Source organism: Scylla paramamosain, unplaced genomic scaffold, assembly GCF_035594125.1.
Source record: "Scylla paramamosain isolate STU-SP2022 unplaced genomic scaffold, ASM3559412v1 Contig111, whole genome shotgun sequence".
In the NCBI taxonomy this organism is placed as follows: domain Eukaryota; kingdom Metazoa; phylum Arthropoda; class Malacostraca; order Decapoda; family Portunidae; genus Scylla; species Scylla paramamosain.
This window is the reverse complement of record NW_026973776.1, coordinates 212,501-222,500: the sequence shown is the minus strand read 5'-3', so window position 1 is coordinate 222,500 and position 10,000 is coordinate 212,501. Positions and strand designations below refer to the sequence as shown.

Sequence of the window (10,000 nt, the reverse complement as noted above, 5' to 3'; positions counted from 1 at the left end):
TATATATATATATATATATATATATATATATATATATATATATATATATGGTAAATCCTCTATATTCTCGTTTCCACACTTTTTTTTTTTTTTTACCTGAGATGTATTCATTAACACTTCTCCCATCTTAAGAAGCATTTGTTTGGTCGCAATCACGAACAGTTTGTGAACTAATGATGAAAAGATCATTAATCTTGCCACGTGGTTAAGCACCATGAATGTATTAGGTGAGTTCGGATCAGCTGTCAGGGTTTGCCAAACTAATCAGTATACGAGTAGTTATTGCCAAGGAATTGACATTTCTGTGGTACTGCTGTATTCCCTTGTATTATTTTGACGTAGCTGTGTGCATATGTGTGTATGTTTACATTCTGTTGTGCGTATAATCTGATGATTCGAAACCGATGCGTATCCATTCCAAGACATATTCCAAGCCTTTCATCTCCTTACCGGTAGCCAAGAAATTCCTCTCTTTTCAGAACGTCATTGTACGACAGAGTAGCCAGCTAAACAGCCGAGCCCTCAGCGTGCGCCTCCCGCCGGACAAGGGACCCTACATCCAACACTACCTCATTGAGATCCACAACGAAGGCTCCTCCTACTCACTCCAAGCTTCTGAAAACCGCTTCGACACCCTTCCTTCGCTCATCACCTATTATTCTCAGTGCTGGTGAGGACAGAGAGGAGGCTGGACGTTATGTCTAACCACTGTGCTGCGTATTTTTTGTTCACCAACTCTCCATATCCCAGGATGAAGTTGTGTGGGTGTGTGTGTGTCTGTGTGGGTAGGTGTGTGTGTGTGTGTGTGTGTGTGTGTGTGTGTGTAAAACGTACCCAGGAAGGCCACTCGCGTAATATATATGAGGATTAATTTGCCTTGTTGTCAAGTCATGGCTTTCTTGCAATGCATCCCGAGCTCCTGCAGGTAATAGCGGGACGCGCTCAGTCCAGGGATGATGTAGGAGTGGGTGGCGCCTTCATACCTTTTTGTTGTCTTTTCAGCGAAGAGTTGCTGGCTCAGCTCAAGCTTCCTCGCACCATCCAGGAGGCCAAGACCCGCCATGAACTCGGCTCTCTCTCGCTGCTCGGACAAGGTGAGCATCAAACACTTACGTGGTCGTGAAATGTAATTGAAGTGTAATGAGCGAGAGGAGGATTCTCCACTTCAATGGTGGAATGACCTCTGCCTTTCTACGAATGTGTGGGTAGTTTGATGGCCCGGGAAGTTAATAATCCTTGACTGCAATGCCTCATTCATGACATCTGCTTACCCCAGTGAATGTCCACGATGTCACCACTACGATGGCCAGTTATAAGACTGCCATAGCGACTGAGTTGGTGCAAAAAGTATCCCCTACCTGGCGGACAGTACCTCCTTGCCCACGAGATCATCCCTTTCATTCTGTGTAACTTAATATAATCAAGCGTTGTTGAAGCGTGATCAGACGCATGTTAACGGGAGGTCATTGAACTGAAGAGGGGAAGAGGTTTGATGGGAGGAGACATTGGTAATACTGCATACTAGTTTCCAGAAGTGTTGGACGTGCTTGAATCATACTTTGTTGTGCAGTATTTTTGAGACATAGACGTTGATTTGGCGCGCTCAAAAAACACGCGAAAATTTGACTTTCCGGGGAGAATCGTGGCTTCGGCCGCCCAAAACCTGCAGATGGCGCTCTCTCTCTCTCTCTCTCTCTCTCTCTCTCTCTCTCTCTCTCTCTCTCTCTCTCTCTCTCTCTCTCTCTCTCTCTCTCTCTCTCTCTCTATCTTCCCCCTCCCTCTCTCCCTATTCTCTCTCTTCCCTCCTCCCTCCCTCCCCATTCCCTCTCCCTATTTTCTCTTCCCCTTCCCTCCCTCCCCATTCCCTCTCTCTCCCCATTCCTTCCCTCCTCTCCCCCTTCCCTTCATCCTTACATTTCCTCCCTCCCTCCATCTCCCTCATCCCTTTCTATTTCATTTTGTTTTTTATTTATTTATTTATTTTTATTTATTCATTTAATTTATTTTCATTTAAGAGGGGTACCTGCCAAGGCCAACAAAATTGGAAAGAAAAAAATGTTCCCTGAGGCGCCGGTCCCCAAACTGAGTCAGAAACGATTGTCAAAAATTAGAGGATGAGTGTCTTGAAGCTTCCCTCTTGAGAGAGTAGTCTTGATAAGCGTCCACAGTGTTAGACGAAGACTTTGACTTGTGTTGATGAGGGGAGTAACAGTCTTCGGAGCTTTGTTCTTTATTAACAATATGTACAGAAAGAAGGGCAAGGAAAAGATGTCTCAGAGTGGTTAGTAATTAAGGAAAGATGTGCCAAACAGTTGCACAAGGGCTTAGCATTGACGTGTTTGGGCAAAGCACCTTATCTATTTCCGTCTTTAAGGTATACGTGGAAACAATGAAGGAAGTGATGATATTGCGTGGCTTGCCTCCGTTGTTGTCATGGTTGGACACAAAACAAAGAGTAGAAGAAGAAGATGATAAGGAGAAGAAAAGAATACGTTCAAGAAGAATTACTTGAAGAAAAAAAAAAGGAGGAAAATGAATATAAAAAAAAGTTGAAGAAAATGATAAGCGTTATGTGATGGTCATTGTCTCTTATTTCCGAACACTCTACTAAAGTGACTCTAAATGAAGTTGATTGTCTAATTATTATTAATTATATTATAGAAGAAAAGGAAAACTGAACACACACACACACACACACACACACACACACACACACACACACACACACACACACACACACACACACACACACACACACACACACTGAAATATTCTTTTTCAAAATATTTCGCAAGAACACTATCAAGACTTCCGTCATTATGTAACGCATCCATATATATATATATATATATATATATATATATATATATATATATATATATATATATATATATATATATATATATATATATATATATAAACACATTTAACATCAGGTCACAAGCACACAGCGAACATCAATATGGACCCAAGTCTCAAACTCACACATCAAATTACAATATAGAAATATATCTGTGTATAAATACATCAGATTACAATATAATAAATATATCTCTATACAAGCACAGCCTGTGTTACCTTACAGAACTTTTCAGTCCCATGGATGTACCTGTGTACTGCTTTGTACATAACCATTGCTGCAACCTCTGCTCTTAACCTAATGACATTCATCCAAGTGTCCTTAATTCATTGTCCTTAATCCACACTATTTTCTTAATTCAATGTCCTTAATCCACATTATTTTCTTAATTCATTGTCCTTAATCCAGACTATTTCCTTAATATAGTGTCCTTAATCCAGACTATTTCCTTAATATAGTGTCCTTAATCCAGACTATTTCCTTAATATAGTGTCCTTAATCCAGACTATTTCCTTAATATAGTGTCCTTAATCCAGACTATTTCCTTAATATAGTGTCCTTAATCCAGACTATTTCCTTAATATAGTGTCCTTAATCCAGACTATTTCCTTAATATAGTGTCCTTAATCCAGACTATTTCCTTAATATAGTGTCCTTAATCCAGACTATTTCCTTAATATAGTGTCCTTAATCCAGACTATTTCCTTAATATAGTGTCCTTAATCCAGACTATTTCCTTAATCCAGACTATTTACTTAATCTACTGTCCTTAATCCAAATGATGTCCTTAATCTACTCTCCTTAATTGTAGATTCCTTAATTATAATATCCTTAACGACAACATTTTCTTAATCAGTGTATAATCCTCAATCCAGTCTATTTTCTTAATTTACTCTCCTAAATCTGTACTATTTTCTTTATCTGCCATCCTTAAGACGGTAGACAAAGTAGATCATCTACTTAATCTACTGTCGTTAATCCAGACTATTTTTTTTTATTTACTATCCTTAATGTAGACAATTTTCTTCATCTACTATTCTTAATGTAGACTACTTTCTTGAAGTAATATCCTTCATCCAGTCTATTTTCTTAATGTAATATTCTTAATCCAGACCTCTTTCTTAATTTACTATCCTTAATACAAACTATTTACTTGATCTACTATCCTTAATCCAGATTGTTTTCTTAGTCTATCAACCTTGATCTTAATTTCCTTAATCCAGACCATTTTCTTAATCTGTTATCCTTAATTCAGACTATTTTCTTGATTTATTATCTCTAATCCAGTTTATTTTCTTAATCTACTTTTCTTAATTCAGACTCTTTCCTTGATCTACCATCCTTAATCCTGATTTTTTTTGTTAATGCATTAGTCTCAATTTAGACTATTTTTGACTCAGACTTTTTTAATCTACTATCCTCAATCCAGACTATTTTCTTAGTCTACTATTCTTAATCCAGGCCATTTTATTAATTTGATATTTTTATTTTATTTTCCTTATTTTGTTATCCTTAATCTTCATTTCTTAGTGTAATATTTTCCTATGCAGGCTATTTTCTTAACTAATATCCTTAATCCAGACTATTTTCTTAATCTACTATCCTTTATCTTAATAACCTTGATTTACTGTCCATAATCTTCATTTTCTTAGTCTAATATCTTTAATGAAGAACACAGTTTTATATCCTTAAGCCAGACTATTTTTTCTACTCTATTCACTGCTCCTATTTTCGTTTTGGGATCTTCTTTGAGCGGGATTTTTATTCATCTATTTCTTGCCTCTGCTGACCTCCCTGATGGATAACAAATCGAAACAAAACAAAAAAATCAATCAATCAATAAAATCAAGGCGGAGGCTGAGAGGACGCGGCACCTCTGGGCGTACGCAGACGGAGGACGTGAGTGAGGATGTCGAAGCGGTATCGTTTTCCGTTGAGCGTCAAGGTCATGGACAAATCATCATAATCTATCGCTGCTTGTAATTTACACAGCAGCGTTCGTCCAAACACGAAATCAAACCAGTGGCGCATGTATATCGTGTCCATCTTTCGCAGAGTGTCTGTGCCGCTGCCAAAGTGCAGCAGGACTCGTTTCGGCAGCACAGTCGATTTGCCTGTCCTGCACAGCATCTTGTCCTGACCAGTCTTAGTGATAGAGAATGTTGACGCGTTACCAGTGTTCACCATTACCGTCAGCGGCTCCTCGATGCCTAACGCTCGTGCGGCAAACATGAACGTTTTGCGTTGTGTGTCCGAAGGTTGTCTCCGCCGCAGACGTTTTGGGTGACGCAGGAACAGGGTGCTGCTGTCGTCGGGATGGAACTCCTGCCGCACCTCGGCCTCCTGCAGGCGGCTCATGGACATAACTATTAGGTCCAAGTAGTGCTTCCTCACATCCCCGCGTACAATGACCGTCATGCGCGTGTTGACCGCCACGTAGCGACGCAGCATCACCACCACCTCGTCCAGCTCGATCACGTCCAACTCCAGCATGCCAGCCCAGGTAAACAAATATTTCTTTACCGTCTCTTGCTTGCCCGTGACGATTCCCAGCCTCCGGGCCAGTGTTAGCCTCATGAGGCTGCATGAGGAGCCGCTGTCAAGCTGGACAAGGCACGGGTGGCCGCGCACGGTCGCGGACACCAGGTTTTCTTTCCCAATATTAAGACGGCACCACCTGCTCACGTTCCTCTCCTTGCTGACTCTCTTGGCATCCACCATCAGCCTCACCACGTCGTCTTTGTACCACCCTCTCATCTTCCATCTCTTGATGCCGTGCTTAACGCATTGACAGCACTCCATCTTCCCCCCTTCTTTCGTTCTCTCCTGCCCTCCCCCTGCTCTTCTTTGCCTGCTTCTCGTCGTCCTCCGCGTCCTGCCTCTTCCTCTTCTTGTCCTGCTTCGCGTCGTCGACCTTAACCTGCCTCTGCCTCTTCTTGCCCTGCTTCTCGTCGTCCTCCGTGTCTAGCCTCTTCCTCTTCTTGTCCTGCTTCGCGTCGTCGTCCTTAACCTGCCTCTTCCTCTTCCTGTCCTGCTTCTCGTCGTCCTCCGTGTCTAGCCTCTTCCTCTTCTTGTCCTGCTTCTCGTCATCGTCCGTAACCTGCCTCTGCCTCTTCTTGTTCTGCTTCTCGTCGTCGTCATTAACCTGCCTCTTCCTTTTCTTGTCCTGGTTTTCCGTTTCCTCCGTGTCCTGTTTCTTTCTCTTGTTCTGTTTCTCGTCGTCGTCCTTGTTCTGCCTCTTTCTCTTCTTGGTGCGGTCCATAATCGGATGAAAACACTCCACGCTCATCGTTTTCTTGCCTTTGATGTCATTCCCGTCCCTCTGATTTTTGTGTTCTCGCCGGCTCGCGCGATGTTTCATCTCTGCACAGCCTTCAGTGACCGTCTTCTCGTGGCTGGTGCAGTCTTCGAGGCTCTCCAGCCGCCTCTTCTTCTTGTTCTTGGTCGTCACTTTCTCCTTAGCGCTCCCCTTCTCACCGAGGGTCTCTTGGGCGTCCATTGCTTGTCGTTTCCTCTTGTTGTTGTTGAATCTCGTATTATGGAGTGTTGTGCCTAAATCTTCAGTAGAAAATCCAGGTATTGCACAGTCTTACTGGGAACCTGTTCGTCAGAGGGTATGGTATACCTTTGCGCCCCCTTCTTGGAGCGCTCAGCAGCTTGGAGCTAAAGACTTCGGCACCCACCAGGCGCACCAATCAGAGGCCTCGATTCTAGAATGTGATAAGGTCTTTAGCCAATCAGATACAAGAATGAAACAAAATATAAAATTATGATTATTTTTCATTAGCGGCAGTGATGCACTTTTCAATGAATTATGCTGAATCACTGCAATGAAGACTCTCTTCAAAAGCATAGAAGTAATACATTTATTTGATTTAGTATATCTAATTCTCTAAATATTAATTTCTATCAGTCACTTATCTGTGTTATTTGGCTCACACTTCATACATCAGCAGCTGTGCACTAATATCGCACTAACATTTGGCGCCACCACGGTCTGCCAGCCATTTAGAGCCGTGGAAAACCTCGCCAACAATGCCCATTCACACAACGTAACTGACGTGTAGTTTTGGCTCAGCTAAAATGACTTCCACTGCCACATTCTCGTGTCACTGTGCCGAGGAGAGCAAGTTCAGTCCCGCGCTTACAATGCCAAGGGTAGAACTCGAGCCGTGACCCTTACGTGCATCAGTGAGGAAGCAGGAAGAGCAGGAGGGGGATCATTATGAGCTGAGGACACAGTATGCTTGGCTTGTGTGCGTTTTAAGCCATTATTATCTAAGTTATAAGATTTTCTTAACGAATGAGTTGGTGCAAGTAGTGTCCCCTACCTGGCGGGCAGTACCTCTCGCCCAAGAGAACATTCCTTTCATTGTCTGTGTAACTTAACGTTGTTGTGGAAAAGGAGGAGGAGGTAAAATTAGAGGGAGTATATATTATCTTGGCAGTTTAGGTAAGAGAGAAAGCAAGAGGAGGAGGAGGAGGAGGAGATTAGCAATAAGTGATATAAATTGATATTAATTGTATGGGTTATGAAAGGAGGAGGAGGTGGAGGAGGAAGAAGACGAGGAGGAGAAGGAAGAGGAGGAGGAGGAGGAGGAGGAGGAGGAGGAGGAGGAGGAGGGAGGAAGGGTGTATGTATGTGTGTGGTCTAAAGAGGCTGTAGAAATCTCTCTCTCTCTCTCTCTCTCTCTCTCTCTCTCTCTCTCTCTCTCTCTCTCTCTCTCTCTCTCTTTATTTAAACATAAGTACATTATCACCCGAAGGCGCCATTATCACCCGAAGAGAGAGAGAGAGAGAGAGAGAGAGAGAGAGAGAGAGAGAGAGAGAGAGAGAGAGAGAGAGAGAGAGAGAGAGAGAGAGAGAAAAAACATCGTCTCCCTTTCCTCTGATGATGGTGTTACTGCGCCCCTTCCCCTCCACTCTCTCTCTCTCTCTCTCTCTCTCTCTCTCTCTCTCTCTCTCTCTCTCTCTCTCTCTCTCTCTCTCTCTCTCTCTCTCTCTCTCTCTCTCTCTCTCTCTCTCTCTCTCTCTCTCTCTCTCTCTCTCTTCGTATATATTCAAATGAGAGTTTTCTGGATAAAATTCGGTAGGAGGAGGAGGAGGAGGAGGAGAGTAATAAAGGTAATGTATATATGGAACGAGTGATAAATAGAGAGGGAATAAAAGAGAGAAAAGAAAAGATGAATAAGAAGAGGAAAAGAAGACGATGAACAGTAGTAGTAGTAGTAGTAGTAGGTTGTTGTTGTTGTTTTTGCTGTTGTTGTTGTTGTTGTCTTTGGCTTTCACTCTCTCCTCTCCCCTCAATCTTTCATATCCGCAGCTTTTTAAACTCCCCCCTCTCTCTCTCTCTCTCTCTCTCTCTCTCTCTCTCTCTCTCTCTCTCTCTCTCTCTCTCTCTCTCTCTCTCTCTCTCTCTCTCTCTCTCTCTCTCTCTCTCTCTCTCGCTTACAAATTAGCGTTTTCTCCATTTTCTATAACTGTCCATGCATGTTCCGTAATAGTTCTCCTTGAAATAATTGAAGGGGTAACTAAATAAAAATGTAGAATTGCAATATAAACAGAAATAGCCCTTTTATCACTTACTAATTGACTTTTCCTCCGTTTTCGTTATCAATACACGTCTTAATATCTTTCTTAATAGTATACGTTTAAGGAATTCAAGGAGAAACTAAAGAAAAGAAAGAAAAATTAAATAAAAGTGAGGATTTCGTTACTCGTTTTCTATTTGATTATTTTACGTTTTCCTTGAGGAGCAGGAGGAGAAGGAGAAGGAGGAGGAGGAGAGTAATAAAGATAGTGTATATAGAGAGAAAAAAACGAAAGAAAAAGTGTGGAGAAAAAAGGAGAGAGAGAGAGAGAGAGAGAGAGAGAGAGAGAGAGAGAGAGAGAGAGAGAGAGAGAGAGAGAGAGAGAGAGAGAGAGAGAGAGAGAGAGAGAGAGAGAGAGAGAGAGAGAGAGAGAGAGAGAGAGAGAGAGAGAGAGAGAGAGAGAGAACTGTTTAGGAAGACGAAGAAAAGAGAGGAAGATAAAAAGAAGAGGAGGAGGAGGAGGAGGAGGAGGTTTATTGACAGTCATTTACCATAAGAGGAGAGCGAGAGAGAGAGAGAGAGAGAGAGAGAGAGAGAGAGAGAGAGAGAGAGAGAGAGAGAGAGAGAGAGAGTTTGGCATCAATTGGCACTCAAGTGACAGACAGACAGACAGACAGACACACGCTATATCTCAAGCGTGTATTTGTGTAGGATTGGGTGCCGAAGAGGAGGAGGAGGAGGAGGAGGAGAGGTGGTGACAAGGTAAGTGGAGGAAGACGAGAGAGAGAGAGAGAGAGAGAGAGAGAGAGAGAGAGAGAGAGAGAGAGAGAGAGAGAGAGAGAGACAAATGATTATCTCTTTCCGCTCTCTCTCTCTCTCTCTCTCTCTCTCTCTCTCTCTCTCTCTCTCTCTCTCTCTCTCTCTCTCTCTCTCTCTCTCTCTGTCTGTCTGTTTTTTTATTTTTGTGTGTGTGTGTGTGTGTGTGTGTGTGTGTGTGTGTGTGTGTGTGTGTGTGTGTGTGTGTGTGTGTGTGTGTGTGTGTGAGCCGCTACATCAGCAGGAGAGAGTGGCAACATGGCGTGCAAAGAGTAACAACAACAAGCACCACAAGATGGCCAACACACACAAAACACGCACACAACACACAAGACACGCACACAACACACAAAGCCACTCTGTCAAAACAAACAAATGATTCAAAACATTTATCGCTGAAAAAAAAAAAAAAAGATCCCTGAAATGTGCAGCAGGAATAGCAAAATGGCGGAGGACCAAACCAGTGTGGCAAACCAAGATGGCGTCTACCTTTCAGCAAACGTACAAAAGTTCAGTATTCACCATTACAACCAAATAAAAGAGCCAAGAAGCGAGCCAAACAAGTAAACACCCCTACAGACATGGAGCCTCTCAACAAACATCCAACAAAACACCCCACAAAACCCTCAAATAAGCCAAAGGATTACCAACATGGCGGACAAGTGGCGTCAGTACTCGCCCCTGCTTCTCATCCTCGACTTGGAATCTATACCACTGACAAACCGTCCACTATTTTAAATCAAAGACTTCTTGAGTGTCCACTCTCAATATGTGAGGCTCCCTGCAGGTGAGC

The 10,000-nt window shown here is 42.7% G+C and overlaps 1 protein-coding gene and 1 long non-coding RNA gene across 2 annotated transcripts in view; one reads left to right on the top strand and one right to left on the bottom strand.

The window, feature by feature from the left end:
• The window catches only part of LOC135099218 (uncharacterized), a 25,755-nt gene that overhangs the window by 4,588 nt on the left and 11,167 nt on the right, over positions 1 to 10,000 (bottom strand). The gene's annotated exons all lie outside the window — the stretch shown is intronic.
• LOC135099214 (uncharacterized) lies at positions 671 to 1,410 on the top strand. The gene is made up of 2 exons (XR_010267786.1): positions 671 to 785; positions 1,003 to 1,410. It is a non-coding gene; the product is annotated as an uncharacterized LOC135099214 (long non-coding RNA).